Here is a 17,877-nt window from a genome sequence, read left to right on the forward strand (position 1 = left end):
TTTGAGTAAGGTGCGTGTGGGATCAGTGATTGTTGGGCCAATGGTAACGGCCTGGTCAGGGTATTTGCCATTGAAGGCCCATTCTTCTGGCTCGGTAATGGTTGGTTTAGCCATCTTTGGTTTGGGTTTAGATGAGACAGATGCGATGCATACCTGGGGAATACCCGTGATCATCACGACACCCTCAGCTGTTGGCCACCCCATCATGCCGTGGACCGAAGACACCACGGCATTAAATCTTGTCATCCCATCTCTCCCGAAGAGAATGTCGTATGTGTGGTGTGGCTTCCTCATTACGACGAAGTCCACGTCTTCTGTGCGGGAGTATTTCCCGTCCGTGAGAGTGACGGGGAAAGATAGGATACCCAAAGGGGTGTTTGTGCTGCCATCGAACCCTTCCATCGAGGCGTAGACCATTTCTAGGCGTTCTTTGTCTTCGTCGTCCAGTTTGTCGAAGAACTGCCTATACATGACCGTTGACGAAGCGCCGTTATCAGCAAGAGTACGGGAGGTGATGTAGTGCCCCAGCTGGCTTTTGATCACTATGGGGCCTTCTTTGTTGGGCCCTCCTGGCACACGCGGGAAGCGCACTTCAGCTTCCTTCCACGCACTTGGCTCCGTCGTTCGTCGTTTTCTTCCTTTGACGTTGCCATGAACCATGTGGATGCTGATGTCGACGGGCTTTCGTCCGTTGCCCTTGTACCGATTGTCATTTCTCCCTCCGTTCTTGATTGACGCCACGAGGTGTGTAAGTTTTCCATCTTTGACGAATGTTTCGACAATATCCTTCAAATATGTACATTCCTCTGTGGTGTGGACTTTGGTCCCGTAGAAGTCACAGGATTTGCTCTGATCAGCGTTATGACGCTGTCGGATTATTGGAGCCTTTGGCCACGGGAGTTTCTCGGTGGCAAATATCTCGGTGACGCTTTTGGTGAGTGGCGTCCATCTTGGATTCCGGTTTGACGAGTGCGTGTTGTCCCTTCCGCCTAAGAGAGGGCGGGAGCTGGATGAGGTGTCAAAGTTTATCCTTGACTGCCAAATACCAAGCTTCCGCTTTTTGTTTTGGCGGGCGGTACGGACGTTGTTCTCTCTTGTCCTCTGCGTGTAGAGGTTTGTGTTCTGGGGAAGATTTCTACCCAGTTGCTTCTCTGTCTCGGCAAAGCATTTAGCTGCCGTCATGATGGCATCCCATGTGGATGGCATACCATCTTTACCCGTTAACGTGAGGATAAGCTCTGGGTACTCTGCGCCTTGGATGAAAGCGGCGCGAACAAGATCTTCGCTGATGGTGCCCAGACTTAGCTTCTTTGAGTTGAAGCGAGTGATAAAGTCTAGCAAAGATGCGTCCTCCTCTCTGACGCAGTTGAGGATTGTCCACTGCTCTTCAGTATATTTTCTTTGTTGACTGAAGTGCTGGCTGAACTTGTGCTGGAAGTCTGCCCAATCATAGATGTGGTGGACCGGTAGACGATCAAATCACGCTCTGGCTGCCCCGACGAGCGTCATCTGGAACATGTAACACCATGTGGGTTCCGTCCAATTGCTGACGGTTGCCCCCGCTATAAATCTGTTCAAGTGATCGTCCGGGTCAGATACGCCATCGTAAGTGCCTATGTTGGACATCTGTTTGGCACTCTTTGGAGCAATTGCTTCCGCAATGTCTCTTGCAAACTTGGACGTTCCCGCATTTGCAACAGTTGGTCTAAAGGTTTTGGAGAAGTCATGTGGGTTTCCACCCGCATTTTTTGGTTTGAAAGTTTCTCCAAAATTTCTTTTCGAGCGGAAGTCTGTTTCTTTACGCTTCCCTTTCGCCTTATGACGAGGGTTTGCGTCGCTATCAGATTCTTCCCAATCGTCATCCGAATACTCGCAATCATTGCTCATGTTGAGCTGTTGTCGAGTGCTTCCGAATTCATCATTGGCCTGTTGGAGTGAACGTAAACGTTCATCCAACTCAGCTTGGAATTCTTTCTGACGTGCTTCCGCCCAAGCTTTAACTTGATCCAGTGTTTGGCGGGGAAGCCTCGTCTGTTGCTTCTCTACCTGGGTATCAATGAATCCCAGGGGAGGGTTGTTTACTGCACTGGCCCCGACTTGGGTAGCCGGGGTAGTGTTCGTAAAAATCGTGTATTCGCCGGTATTCCCCCCAGCAGCTGGGGTTGTGGTTACCGGAGTTTCTTGGTCACTCGGTGGCCTTGGCATCAGAGTAACCTTAACCATCTTTCCAGAAGTTTGAAAAAACTGAGAAAAAGAATTAGTTCTAGCTTAATGCACGGATGGCGCCAATGAAGAAACACTATATGGCCCCGACAGATTACGGATAATCTTAGGGTTAAGTAGATGTTTCCCACGAGGGTTAGGTTCAGCAAAGATGGTTATTCTTCTCGACCTGCAAAACAGACACCGTGAGCTCGTCACTGAGAAGGGGGGGTTCCTCCTTGTGACCACCCTCCGGCGTGAGAATCAGACTAGATTGCTCTGAATATAAGTGTATATTGAGAGAAATAGCTAGAGAAGATAAGATAATATGAGATGATGATACCGTTCCAAGGTGTTGGAGTATTTATAGCCGAAGGTAGGTTTCCAAGCAGGTACGGCCAGCTGTATAATATTCCTTTTCCACCAATTACGGGCTATGTTCGTGCCACGATGGGAGTTGGTGGGTAGGCAGCGGCTGATAGTGACATTTTGTACTGGAGCGTGCTCCTCCTCGTACTATTGTCGGTGAGCTGTCACCCTGTGATTGGTTCATGGGCTGCTTTGGTCAGATCTTGTCTATTTTGTCCATACCTTGGCAGGTATAGTACAAAAGATCTTCCAGAAGCGTACGGACTGGCTCTTTTGGGCGGGAATATTCCCGCCTTGCTCATTCCTTCCTCAGGTGACATTGCTGAAGTATAAGAGTTAGAGCCTTATGCGTGTAGCCTTACTGTTAGTGCGGGTAGCCTTCCTTCTTGGCTTGTACCCACAGCTGCGGGAACAGGTAGGGTACTGTACCAAGGGAGGTTTTCCTGCTTGAACAGCTGGCTTACTGCGTGTAAGGTCTTCATCTCTCTGAGCATGGTGGGTCATGCGGAACCAGTTGGTCTTTGCGCAGACGTACCTCTTCAAGGTGTGTCTTGCGGGTCCAACTGGGCTTTGCAGGGACCTACCTCTTCAACAAGAAAAACTTAAATGTTTAGCATTATCATAAACCAATCCATATTTGGGCAATCAACAACTCACTGATATTGTCTTTTTTCTAAAACAACAGGTTTTAATTCGAGCCCATTTTGGTCAAAGCATGTTTTGACCCGAACCAAAGTGAATACAGTGTGCTGTTCACTGTGGCAAAACATGTTAAAAGAAGTCTTGAAAGAGTTCTATGTTTCAGAAATATTCTAACTGTAACCACTTATATTAATCCAAAAAATTGGATTTATACAGAAATCAAGTACTATATGAAGAGCCGATAAAAGTTTTGTAAAACCTCTACTATGTCTTTTTGTTTTTAAAAATGATCAAAGTCTCTCTCCTTTAAATCAATATATGACTTGATCAACAAAGTGTGTACTCACAGTCCACTAGGCGAGTGAGAATGTCCTCACAACTTGGTCGCTCGTTCGGTTCTGCACAGTAATCTGCAATGTCAGTTTTAAAGTATTGGTTTCAGAACATATATCTGAAAACTGATCAAAACCAAAAGAAAACAGACGGGTAGACCGGTTTAAAAGTATAGTTTTCGCAATCATACTAATTGTTACAAGACTTCTAAAAAATGGAAAAATATTTCCGACATCTACCATTAGCCAACCGACCAGACTGGCCTTTTATGCTTTTATTTTGATCAGTAATGTTGGAATGCCGTCTGAATATCCAACTGCCGTAAGGGCCACCGGTTTGTAATTGCCAGGGACAAAATTGTCCGAATGGTGACCGGTTTTATAACGGGGCTGAAAGTTTCATGATAATCAACCCCATGCTGTTGATGAAAACCCTTTGCAACCAAGCGTGCCTTGTACCTGCTGATTTTCCTATTTTCATCAGTTTTTAACCTGTAAACCCATTTGCAATCAACCACATTGGAATTTGGGACAGGTGGAACAAGAGTCCATGTACCATTCTTATAGAGCGCGTCCAATTCTTCGGACATAGCATGGTTCCATTCAGGGTACTTGTTGGCAATGGTAAAGGTAGGAGGTTCGATAGGGAGAGACGAGGCGGTAGCGATGTATGCAGCCGGATTGTACCGATCCGGTTGTTTTGGTTGCTGCCGAAGGTGTGCAGGACGGGGACGGTTGGCTGCTGGAGCAGAATGGCTGCTTGGGGCAGCCGAGGATTGGGGCGGAATGGGGGTGGATTGGGCCGTGGGTGTGGGAGAGTGAGTTGATGTGGAGGTGGATTGGGCTGTGGGTGGGTTAGTGGTGGTGTTATTGGAGACGGGTTGGGCCGAGGGTGTAGGAGAGGGGCTGTTGGGCGTAGATTGTTGTGGAGTTATGGGATCAGTTGGAAAACCAAAACCAGGAGGTGGGTTAGGGTAGATAGAAACATAAGGGGAAGAGGGTGGTGGTGAGGGTGGCTTAGGCGATGGAGCATATGGAAAGAGTTGTTCGTTAAAACGAACATGGCGAGCAATGTAAATGCGCTCGGTGAGAGGATCGAAACACCGATAGCCGTGATGGGAAGGGTTATAGCCGAGAAACACGCAAGGCGTGGAACGAAATTCGATTTTGTGGTGGTTGTAGGGACGAAGATATGGGAAACACTGAGAACCAAACACCCGTAGGAAGGAGTAATCTGGTTTCCGGCCATAAGTGTGCTCAAACGGAGATTTGTTTGAGGACACACGGGAGGGAAGGAGGTTAATTAGATAGACCGCGGTTTCAAAAGCAAAATGCCAAAACCGCTGAGGGAGGTGAGACTGGGCCATGAGAGTAAGTCCCGTTTCAACAACATGTCGATGTCTTCATTCCACAAAACCATTCTGCTCACTCATTTGAGGACAAGAACGACGGTGAAGAATCCCAAGGTTGCGGCAGAGAGTAGCAAGTGGACGAAACTAGCCACCCCAATCCGATTGGATGCATTTTAATTTTGTGTTGAACTGGCGTTCAACCATGGTGATGAAATTGGTCAAGATGGCATAGACATCAGTTTTTTGAGATAAGGGGTAAAGCCACTTGTAACGAGTATGATGGTCAACACAAAACAAGAAATAACGGTGACCGTCAATAGATGGTGACGGGGTAGGGCCCCAAACATCACAATATATAAGATCCAAAATATTATTACTACGAAAACTTTTGCGTACCAATAAACATGATTTTAATCACTCCTTTTATGCTTTTATTTTGATCAGTAAGATTGAATTTGACACGTATAGATTCAACTGTTGCATACTCTACCAATAAACATGATTTTAATCATGAAATTAAACTAAGAAAAAAAGGTACCAGCAATCAACTTGCCAAGAGGACCTTCAGGGATGTCCAGCCGTGAACCTTCATTGGCGACAGAATACACAACCTGAACAACATACAACCGCGAACCCGCTTTGTCACGTTTAATATATCAACTTACTTATATACAAATATCTAAAATGTTTTAACTATCATGAAACTTACCCGTTCAGGAGGTAAACCTTCCCATGGTCGACTGAGAGTGCATAACTCCCACATGATGACTCCGAGACTAAAAATGTCACATTTTTCAGTGAACGGTTTGTTTCTGATAAGTTTAGGAGCCATCCATTTAGGTGTGCCTGCTGATGATGTGTCTTTCATAGGTGATTCTGTCATTATTCTTGACAGCCCAAAATCACATATCTTTACCGTCCAATGCTTATTCACCAAGCAATTTGCACTTTTTATGTCACGATGAGCTATCTTCATTCGGTGAATGCACATCAACCCTCTTTATTGTTCGATCAAATGCAAAAAAAAAAAAAACAATAAACAAAAAGTCAATCAAAAATTCGAGTATTTCTTGACATTGAAGAAACACTATGTCATAGTGATAGTGAAAAACTGACAAACCTGCATATGTCACGAAGCATTTTAAGTCGTCTTCGCCAGCTAAGCTTTTTCTTCTATCCACTTAAATGGATCAAATAATACAATGAACACATCTCCATATACTCAGTAACCATCGACAAGCGTGGAGGCTTTGTGCAGGCACCAAGAAATAATATAACTGAAAATAGTTATTATTAGTTAGATTAGCAGCATGCCAATGTGAAACCATATGGACTCGATCATTCTACATTGCACTAGCTTGAAGAACGAAAGGAAACGTGAATTTGGTGTTTAAAAAAACTCTTGGGAGTCTTGGTGCGTGCTATTTTACATCTTGAGGGGTGTTTGGATGTGTGAAATGAACGTGATTCTTAGTTATAATCATATAATCAAATGTTTGAGCGCTTGACAACTTCTGGTTATTTAAAAACGCAACACATAAAATGAACAAAAACACACCTTTTGTGAAAAAAGCCATTAAGAAAAGAAAGTATAAGGCTTTTTTAGGGTTTAGATAATAGGGTAAACTGATTATATGACCTCTACATAATGAAAAAACAAAATCTTTTTATCCTAACAATATGGCAATATTATGGTGACTTCATAAAGCAATAATTAGAATCTGTTTCAAAATGCAAATCCAAACACTCCTTTAACTACAAGCAGCTGTGTCTTCATTGAAGCGTTTCTTGTAGTTGAAAAACGCAGAAAGCAATACAAAAAAGGGAAAAAGTAATACCATTTGGATGTCGAAGGAGACTGTTAAAAACCAAGGGAAAGAAAATGAAAGCCGGATCAGAAGAGTATAAATAATTAAATACATAAATAAGTATACGACTTTCACTAACAGATACCTGAGAATGGATATTTCATTACAGAAATCTTCCATATTCTCAGCTGTGAGATCTTGTTCAAGAAAAACCTTTTATTGCTACCTCCGTTCCGTTCCAAATTCCACGAAAAACTTCCCCAAAAAATCCTAAAATCAAAGAACACAGAGCAAACGATTATGATAACAAAGCTATACAGAAGCTGCTAACATCTCAAGTAAATTATTTGATGATAGAAAAAATGCTAAATATTGAAAATAAATGTATACCAATTCCAACTCGAGTGCCAACACTAAGTTGAGAGTAATCAATATTCCATTGTTGATAAGGAAGAAGAGGCTTATTTTGATACATGGGTGAATCCAAAATTTTGCTCCATGTTGAAACTGCATCATCACGAACCATGACATCTGAAATAACATCATCAGAAGTGAAGAGGTAGGTCCCAGCAGAGCCCAGTTGGACCCGCAAGACTCACCTTGAACAGGGACGTCTGCGCGATGACCAACTGCTCCAGCAGGACCCACCATGCTCAAAGAACCTTACGCGCGGTACGCCAGCTGTACCCGCAGGGAAAGCCTCCCAATGGTGAAGTACCCCGCCTGTTCCCGCAGCTGCGGATACAAGCCATCAGGGAAGGCTACCCGCACTAACAGCAAGGCTACACGCACAAGGCATTCGTTACTTCAGTTGTCACATGAAGGAATGAGCAAGGCGGGAACACTCCCGCCTAAATGAGCCAGTCCGTATGCTTCTGGAAGGTCTTTCGTACTATACCTACTAAGGTATGGACGGAACAGACAGTTTGACCAGACCAGCCCATGAACTAATCACAGCGTGACAGCTCACCGACAACAATACGAGGAGGAGCACCCTCTAGTACTGTTTGTCACTATTAGCCGCTGCCTACTCACCAACCCTTACGAGGGGACGTGCGCAGCCTACAGTTGGTGGAACAGTGCGTAGCCAGCAGTAAAGGAACAGTATACAGCCGACCTTGTTACTGTTGGCCGTAACCTATCCACCATCTAGCATGGCCTGTGCATACGTCCACTGTTGGTAGAACAGGAATACTATTCAGCTGGCTGTACCTGCTTGGAAACCTATCTTCGGCTATAAATACTCCAACACCTGGGAAGGGTAAGGACATCATCTGATATCTCAATCTTATCTAGCAATCTCTTAATATACTCTTATATTCAGAGCAATCTAGTCTAATTCTCACGCCGGAGGGTGGTCACAAGGAGGAACCCCCCCCCCCCCCTTCACAGTGACGAGCTTACGGTGTCTGTTTTGCAGGTCTCCTGAAGAACAACCTTCTCAGCTAGATCTCATCCGTGGGAAACATTACTTAACCCCCAGATTATCTATAATCTGTCCAGGGTTCACCTAGTGTTTCTTCATTGGCGCCATCCGTGCATAAAAGCTAGAACTATTTTAGTTTTTTCAAAATTTCTGAAGAAATGGTTAACGTTACTCCGGTCCAAAGGCCAGTAACCGACCAAGAAACCCCGGTAACCACAACCCCAGCAACTGGGGGGAACACCGGCGGTTACACAAATCTTACGAACACTACCCCGACTACCCAAGCCGGGGCAAGTGCAGTAAATATTCCACTGGGGTTCACTGATGCCCAGTTGGAAAAACGAACAAGGGCCCCTCGCCAAACACTAGATCAAGTGAAGGAGTGGGCCGAAGCACGTCAAAGAGAATTCCAAGCTGAATTGGATGAACGCTTGCGTTCAGCTCAACAGGCTGACGAATTCGGCAGTACTCGCCAACACCTCAATATGAGCAGTGAGTGCGAGTACTCAGACGACGAGAGGGAGTCCGATACCGACGCAAACCCTCGCCATAAGGCGAAAGGGAAGCGTAAGGAAACGGACGTCCAACCAAAAAGGAATTTTGGGGAAGCTTTTAAACCAACTGCGGAGAGAAACCCGCGTGACTTCTCCAAAACCTTTAGACCAACTGCTACAAATGCAGGAAAGTCAAAATTCGCAAGGGACATTGCGGAAGCAATCGCCCCGAGAAGTGCCAAACAGATGTCCAACATTGGCACTTATGATGGTCTATCCGACCCAGACGACCATTTGAACAGGTTCATTGCCGGGGCTACCGTCAGCAACTGGACGGAACCCACGTAGTGCTACATGTTCCAGATGACTCTGGTCGGAGCGGCCAGGGCATGGTTCGATCGTTTACCGGTCCACCACATATATGACTGGGCGGACTTTCAGAACAAGTTCAGCCAGCACTTCAGCCAACAGAGGAAGTACACTGAAGAACAGTGGACGATCCTCAACTGCGTGAGAGAGGAGGATGAATCTTTACTAGACTTCATCACCCGCTTCAACTCCAAAAAGCTAAGTCTCGGCAACATAAGTGAAGATCTGGTTCGCGCCGCTTTCATCCAAGGCGCCGAATACCCAGAACTTATCCGCACATTGACGGGTAAGGATGGCATGCCATCAACATGGGATGCCATCATGACGGCGGCAAAGCGCTTTGCCGAGACGGAAAAGCAACTGGGAAGGGATCTTCCCCAGAGTACACACCTCTACACGCAGAGGACAAGAGAGAACAATGTCCGGATCGCCCGGCAGAACAAAAAAGGGAAGCTAGGTATCTGGCAGTCAAGGGTAAACTTTGACACCTCATCCAGCTCTCGCCCTCTTGTTGGCGGAAGAAGTCACACACACCCTTCAAGCCAAAAGCACCGGTGGACGCCACTCACCAAAAGTGTCACGGAGATATTTGCCACTGAAAAGCTACCGTGGCCAAAAGCTCCAGCGATCCGGCACCGACCTAATGCGGATCAGAGCAAATCCTGTGACTTCCACGGGACAAAAGGTCATGGTACGGAAGAGTGTACATCCTTGAAAGACATTGTCGAAGCATTCGTTAAGGATGGAAGATTGGCACACCTGGTGGCATCAATCAAGAAGGGAGGACGGAACGACAACCGGTACCGGGGCAACGGACGAAAGCCCGTCGACATCAGCATCAACATGGTTCATGGCAACATCAGAGGAAGAAAAAGGCGAACGCCAGAACCATGCGCATGGAAGGAAGCTGAGGTGCGCTTCCCGCGAGTGCCAGGAGGACCCAGCAAAGAAGGCCCTATCGTCATAAAAAGCCAGCTGGGGCACTACATCACTTCTCGCACTCTTGCTGACAACGGCGCCTCGTCAACGGTGATGTACAGGCAGTTCTTCGACAAGCTAGATGACGAAGACAATGAGCGCCTGGAAACGATCTGCGCCTCGATGGAAGGGTTTGATGGCAGCACAAGCACCTCCCTGGGTATCCTATCTTTCCCCGTCACTCTTACAGATGGAAAACACTCCCGCACAGAAGATGTGGACTTTGTCGTGATGAGGAAGCCACACCACACGTACGACATTCTCTTCGGGAGAGACGGGATGGCAAGATTCAACGCCGTGGTATCCTCAGTCCACGGCATGATGGGATGGCCAACAGCTGAGGGTGTAGCGATGATCACCGGCATTCCCCAGGTATGCATCGCATCTGTCTCATCTAAACCCAAACCAAAGATGGCTAAACCAACCATCACCGAACCAGAAAGATGGGCCTTCAATGGCAAGTACCCTGACCAGGCCGTAACCATTGGCCCAACAATTGTTGACCCCACACGCACCTTACTTAAGCGCTTATTACAAAGGAACGCCGACATCTTCGCGTGGACACCAGCTGACATGACTGGTGTACCCCGGAGTAAGGCAGAGCATAAGCTCAAATGCGATCCGGCTGTCACACCGATCGTATAAAAGCGCAGAGTAATGGGGCCAGAACAAACTAACGCGTGTAGAACCCAGGTCAAGGAACTTCTTGACGCAGGCATCTTACGCGTTAGTAGATATCAAACTTGGGTTGCAAATCCCGTTATGGTACCGAAGAATGACAAACAATGGCGCATGTGCATAGATTTCAAAGATTTGAACAAAGCATGCCCCAAAGATTGTTATCCGTTACCTGAAATTGATCTTAAGGTGGATTCGTTGGCACCATTCCGCCTTAAATGCTTCCTGGACGCGTATAAGGGGTACCATCAAATCCACATGGCCGTTGATGATCAGGACAAAACCGCTTTTCGGACGCCCGATGGCACATTTTGTTATCAAATGATGCCATTCGGACTTAAGAATGCCGGGTCCACATACCAACGCCTGATGGACAAAGAGTTTCATTCCCAAATTGGGAGGAACTTGGAAGTCTACATGGATGACTTGGTCATCAAAAGCCCCGACCCAGAAGCGATGTTGAAAGACATCGAAGAAACTTTCAACACGCTCAGGAAGATAAACATGAAGCTCAACCCGAGCAAGTGTGCCTTTGGAGCGGAAGAAGGGAAGTTCTTGGGGGTCATCGTCACTAAAGATGGCTTCAGAGCGAACCCTGAAAAGGTCGAAGCCATTATCAAAATGGAATCACCTACTACCATCAAACAGGCTCAGACACTGAACGGACGACTAGTGGCACTTAATCGCTTTTTGGCAAACCACGCGGATAAGTCGTTCCCCTTCGTGTCAACGTTGAGAAACTGTTTGAAAAAAACGCACTTCCGCTGGACACCAGAAGCGGAAGCAGCTTTTCAGGAGATTCGGTCACGCTTGATCGAACTCCCAACACTCACAGCACCAGAAGCGGGAGAGGAGTTAATCCTATACCTTTCCGCAACTGATAGAGCAACCGGGGCAGTCCTGCTAGTAGAGCAAAAAGGCATCCAGATGCCAATCTATTATGTCAGCCGTATCCTAACAGACGTAGAAACCCGGTACTCTACCCTCGAAAAATTAGTCTTAGCACTTTTACACGCCTCACGCAGGTTAAGACGATATTTCCAGGGTCACCCAATCACCATACTCTCCAACTTCAAACTTGCAAACGTTCTAGGCAAACCCGAGTTATCGGGACGCCTAGCCAAATGGGCAATTGAGTTGGGAGAATACGCGATAAAGTATAGGCCAAGACCAGCCATAAAGGGCCAGGTTCTGCCGACTTTATTGCAGAAGTGCCTGCATCGCGGGAAAAAGAGTGCCAGGAAGAGGCTCAACCCTCTCCAGCACAAGACATCAATGACGTCTGGCGACTCTACACTGATGGGGCAGCCAATAACGAGGGTTCAGGCGCAGGGCTAAAGCTAACCAACCCAGCGGGCCAAGAATACACCTACGCTATTCGATTGGATTTTCCAAGTACGAATAACGAAGCCGAGTATGAGGCATTCCTGGCTGGGCTGAGAATTGCGCGTAAGATGGGAGTGAAAAACTTGGAAGCCCACGTGGATTCCATGTTAGTAGCCAATCAAATCAACGGGACGTACACGGCTGTGAACGACACAATGGCCCTGTACCTCGCACAAGCAAAATCCCTTATGCGCGATTTCAATGACTGCAAAGTCATACACGTCAAGCGAAGTGAAAACAATTCTGCGGATGCGTTAAGCAAGCTTGCTTCATTAGCCTTTACCCACCTAGGAAAGGATATCCGCATTGAACTCCTCGAGACACCTTCGGTCCCGCACAAGGAAATTTGTGTCATCCAAACCGGCACGGAAACGTGGATGACACCAATAATAAAATACCTTACGACAGGTACACTACCGGAGTCCAAAACACAGGCAAGAAAACTACGCTGTAAGGCACTAAATTATCAACTCGTCAATGACATCCTTTACAGACGTAACTTTCTTGGCCCACTCTTAAGATGCGTGGACAACCAAGATGCTGACTACCTCCTAAGGGAAGTACACGAAGGCATCTGTGGAGTACACGCAGGTCCCCGCGCTGTTGTAGCCAAGCTAAACAACGCGGGATACTTTTGGCCGGGGATGCATACGGATGCACTGGCATACATCAGAAAATGCAGGTCTTGCCAGCTTTACGCACCCAACACGCACCGCCCGAAGAATGAACCTGTTCCAGTCACTTCTTCATGGACATTTCAGAAGTGGGCCATCGATGTGACAGGCCCATTTCCTACAGCAGCAGGAAATGTTCAGTTCCTAGTGGTAGCCATCGACTACTTCACCAAGTGGATAGAAGCAAAACCTTTAGCCCAAACAACCGCGAAACATATCAAAAAATTTATTTGGGAATTTATTATTTGTCGTTTTGGACTTCCACAGAATTTGGTGAGCGATAACGGCACCAACTTTGCTGACAAGAAGCTACAACAGTGGCTAAAAGAACTTCAAATCACCCACACCTTTACCTCAGTGGCACACCCGCAAGGTAATGGTGAGGTGGAAAGAGCAAATAAGAGCATCGTCGAAGGCATCAAGAAGAGACTATTGGAACACAGATCCGGCTGGGTGGACGAGCTTCCGCACGTCCTTTGGGCAAACAGAACGCTGAAGAAGGCCAGTACGGGAGAAACCCCGTTCAGCCTCACTTATGGCACTGAAGCCATGGTCCCGGTCGAAATTGGTCTACCCTCACCAAGGGTCTTGATTCAGCCAGAAGACAATGATGCGGAAAGACGGTTGGATCTTATGCTAACCGAGGAACGCAGAGACTTAGCCGCAGTGCGTGAAGAGAACTACAAACGACAAATGCAAAAGTACTACAACACGCGGGTAAAACTCTGCAACTTCAATATAGGAGACTACATACTGCGTAACAACGAGGCTTCAAACCAAGAGCGCCCGGGAAAGCTGGCCCCGGTCTGGGAAGGGCCATACATTATCAAAGAAGTCCTGGGAAAGGGCGCATACCGGCTCGAAAGGCTCGATGGCACCCCCATCCCAAGAACATGGAATGGAGCTCAATTACGCAAATGTTATATGTAGATCAATTCCAAAACTTGTAAAGAAAAGGCCTAGAGCCACTTCTAATGGAAATGATTCTCCTTTCATAATGTGTTTACCTTTATACTTATGAACTTCCCACTGGTGCCGGTATTCACCGCATAAACGGGAAGAAGTAAGTCGTTACGTGTGGAAGGCGGCAAAACCCGCATAAACACAACGTTAAAAATAAGGGAAACCTACACGCAGGTCAGATGTAAGTAAAGTTTAGCCATCCTTGTAAGTGCAAGTGACGGTCTTACCCGCACAATCACGAACAAGGAAGCAAAACTTCAACCTATCATCTACCACGTTCAAAGGTTATCCTAAAAAAAAAAAAAAAAACCTACACGCAGGTCAGATATGGGTAAAGTTTAGCCATCCTACTAAGTGCAAGTGACGGTCATACCCGCACAATCACGAAAGAGGAAGCAAAACTTTACACCTATTATCTACCACGTTCAAAGGTTAACTTATCCTCAAAGATAAGGAAAACCTACACGCAGGTCAGATATGGGTAAAGTTTAGCCATCCTACTAAGTGCAAGTGACGGTCATACCCGCACAATCACGAAAGAGGAAGCAAAACTTCACACCTATTATTTACCACGTTCAAAGGTTAACTTATCCTCAAAAATGAGGAAAACCTACACGCAGGTCAGATGGTAAAGTTTAGCCATCCTACTACGTGCAAGTGACGGTCCTACCCGCACAATCACGGAAGAGGAAGCAAAACTTCACACCTATCTACCACGTTCAAAGGTTAACTTATCCTAAACACTTGGAAAATTGCTAATTTAAACTAAAGTATGTGTCATATAACGTTTATAAAGCAAGGAATCCAATGAATCAAGCGGTCTTAGCCGCACAAAGATATACATTTCATAAATATTCGTTACAAGAATGGCCGGGTAACTACCCGCCTACAAGAAAGTAAATCTATACAAACTAAATCTATCCTAGCAGCGGGAAGGGATCTTCAGGATCAGGCTTCAGGGCCACTTCCACTTGGACCAGCGCCGTCAGTAGAGCGTGGCTGTTCAAGGAAAGCCTTAAGGATAGGTAACCCATCATCAGCAGCAGCAATTTCATTCACCTTCTCCACCACCGGATGCGGGAAGGCGGCGTATTGATTTACTGCTTGGTCATATATGGCTTCAGTATCTACATTGTACAAAGGGAAGTTGGATGGCGGGACGCCTTTCTCAACAAACCCTAGACCAAGCAGGAAGCCGACCAGTTCCCCATCCTCGTGAGAAGCATTGAGGGCTGCGCTCATAGCATCGTCGTAAGATGTCTCTGAGAAGACCCGATGCACAACCTACATAAGAAAATATACAAGTGTCAACACCCTATTTACAAAGAAAAGCGTGAAGACATGAAGATAGACTTACCTGAGACAGCGCTTCTCGAAGAAGCCATTCCTTGGCAACCAGAGCTTCTTGAAGGGCGGCTTGAGCTTGGGTGCAGGCGCGTTCGGCTTCGCTTTTGTTAAGGTTGGCAAGTAGCACTTCCTTTGCGGCAGCCTCTTCGACGCCCTTAAGCTTCCGCTCGGTATGGTCAAGCACGCCCCTCTGGTCCAAGATCTCCTGGAGCTTCTTGGCATCTTCCATCGCCAAGGCATCTAGAGCACGTTGGAGAGCCTCTAATTTGGCCTTGAGCTCCTCATTCTCCACGCGTAAAGGCTCAGCAACGGCTTCAGCCTTGGTGGCCCTCTCGGTTGCGTTCCTCGCAGTCTCCTTAACCAGCCGAAGCTGTTCGTTAACAGCTTGGGCAGACTTGGAGCGGGCCTCGAGTCGCGCTTGAACCTCAACCTCGAGGGCCTTGAAGGCCTTCTCCTTCTCCGCAGCAGCTGCGGACAGCTGTTGGTTCTCCTCCCGAAGAGCCCGCGCTTGAGATACTTCCTTGGCGCGAGCTGCTTTCAACTTGTCGTTTTCACGACAAAGCAGCTCGACGCGCGGCTGCATCCGGGCCTGGAGAACCCGAAGCTCGTTGGTTAGCCTACCCTCCTGGTAGCTAGCCATGGCTTCCCCCAACGCACCATGGGGAGCAGCGTGGCGAGCCCATTCCACGCACTCCACAGGGGTGCGAAGGGTTGTTCCTCGGCGTATGTTCCATCGCGGAACATACACTTCATTGGAATCCGACACTGCAGAAAACAAAAAGCAGTTAGGAAAAGATGATAAAATATATGTAGAAAAATGGGCCAAAAGAACCCTACGCACCTGTAGGGTCAATTACAGGCCGATAGCCGCCGAACCCATCACCTGAACCCAATGGAAATCCATCCAAGAGGTCAGGCAGATGGGAAGGTGGCGGAGAGATGCGAGAAGCCCCACGCGTACCTGATGGACCGGCCGTCGTTTCCGATGACGGGGGCATGGTAGCAGCCGCCGTGGTCGCCGCCGCGGTCGCTGCCGCAGAATCCGCGGCAACAGTAACCGCCGGCTCTGTGAAGGATGCTGTAAAAATCGCACTCACAGCCGGCGGTGACGTCATCTCGGCTGGAACAGTCGGCTCAAAAGAGTGAGCGACTGAACCAGCGGAAGCAGGCGCAGGCGCCTGGGTCGACGCCTCAGGTAGGCTGACCAAGCCTACCGTCATTGGCGGAGAGGTACTACTCGGCCCTTCACCCTGGAATGCGCCAACATCCACGCCTGCGTAAAGAAGAAAGGTGTTAAAAGACTAAGGATTAAACTATGAAGATAAAAGCTAAGGGAAAATTGTACTTACGGGTTTTCTTGAGCCTAAAGGTACGGAGAGGCGGGGACGGACCCGATGGAGCCGGCCTCTTCGCGCCGGTCACCGTCGTCTTTTTTGGCTCTCCGGAGGTGACAGTCGCAACCTCCGGAGCAGTGGTCTTATCACCACCGGGATTCCCCGCCACCTCTTCGCTCTCGGTCTCCGAATCAGACCGAGGCGCTGGATCGGCAGTGGAGGCCTTCTCCTTCCCCTTCCCGCCGGCAGCCTTCTTCTTCCGCACCAACGGAGGACCATCTGCGGATTCCTCATCAGAACATACGATTAGAGGAATTCCAGCAGAGGTTTCAGCATTGAGAGGTCGAGGGGCGAAGAGCGCCTTACCTGGCCGACGGGCACTGAGGATCTCATGGCCTAGCGGATAGACCTCCACGAACCGATCCGCCGTTTGTTCTAGGATGGGCAACTCGTTCTCGTCTACAGCGCGAGTACCCATCCGGGCGGGACCGTCAGCCTCCCGCGGATTAAGGAGCGACTGTAGGTCGTTCCCCTCTGAAATAAACAAGAAAAAAGTTAGAAGAAATTCAAAATCAACAAAAGGGAAAAAGGCATACCGTAAGGAACAGAGTTCGAACCGTATTCGAGGACGATCGGAATCTTGCGCGCATCAGCCTCCTTCCACACCCGGCTCATCCCCAGCATTACCATCCCGGACTCCGCAAACCGGTAAACCGGAGATTGGACCCGAGATATCTGGGCAAACCATTCCGCCTCCTGGTAGCTGGAAGCGTGAAGGCTGGGAAGTGCCTGCCCATTCTTGAATTTCATAGCAATGGAGATGGCGCGGGCGGATATGAAGAAAAACTCCCTCTTCCACGCGCGAAGACTGCGCTCGGTCGCACAGATCTTCAAACCCTTAATCCGGGTTGTCAACGTGTACCACCCCTGGATGCACCTCCAAGTGTAGAAGGTCATCAGGCGGTCAACATAGGGCTCAATGCCCAGTATCCGGCACACCCACTCAAAATGGCGAATCTTGGCGATCGCCATGGGGTGCAACTCGGTCAAGTGAACACCATGCCTCTCAAGGACACGGTAAACAAACTTTGTCAATGGGAACCTAAGATTCCCATAGACAAAGAATGCTGCATAAACCCCGATCTTGCCTCGGGGGGCATCGTACACGGTCTGATGGGGTTCAGGAAACTCAGGCTCGAGAGACTCGAGCATGAACTTCCTGACAACATACCGGTACAGATCGCCAGGAAGAGCACACTGGCACTCACCAGCAGTACTCCTGTCGTCAGCTGTAGAATCGATATCACGAGACATCTGGTAAAAGAAGAAAACGATTTCGGGAGAATGCTTGCCTGAAAAGGATAAGTATTCGCCGGAAATCGCAAAGAAGATGAAGAGTGAAAGTGTGGATTACAAATAACCCTCTCCCCCTTTATATACTAATCGCAATTAATGCGATTAAATTAATGCGGAAGAGAGAGAAAACGAAGGTGCAATGAAACTATGACACGTGGCAAAAAGCA

General features: G+C 47.7%; 1 pseudogene across 1 annotated transcript; it reads right to left on the reverse strand.

Moving 5' to 3' along the window:
- Window positions 1-3,481: 3,481 nt before the first annotated feature.
- On the reverse strand, window positions 3,482-7,252 carry LOC143559062 (serine/threonine-protein kinase CTR1-like; annotated as a pseudogene). The gene is made up of 7 exons (XR_013139861.1): window positions 7,096-7,252; window positions 6,851-6,975; window positions 6,736-6,755; window positions 6,018-6,174; window positions 5,607-5,895; window positions 5,436-5,508; window positions 3,482-3,623 (listed from the first exon to the last, which is right to left on the reverse strand). The product of XR_013139861.1 is annotated as a serine/threonine-protein kinase CTR1-like (transcript).
- Between the last annotated feature and the right edge of the window lie 10,625 nt (window positions 7,253-17,877).

The sequence above is a fragment of the Bidens hawaiensis genome, unplaced genomic scaffold (assembly GCF_021521415.1).
Source record: "Bidens hawaiensis isolate Kalapana, Puna unplaced genomic scaffold, B.hawaiensis_p1.1 tig00019691_1, whole genome shotgun sequence".
In the NCBI taxonomy this organism is placed as follows: domain Eukaryota; kingdom Viridiplantae; phylum Streptophyta; class Magnoliopsida; order Asterales; family Asteraceae; genus Bidens; species Bidens hawaiensis.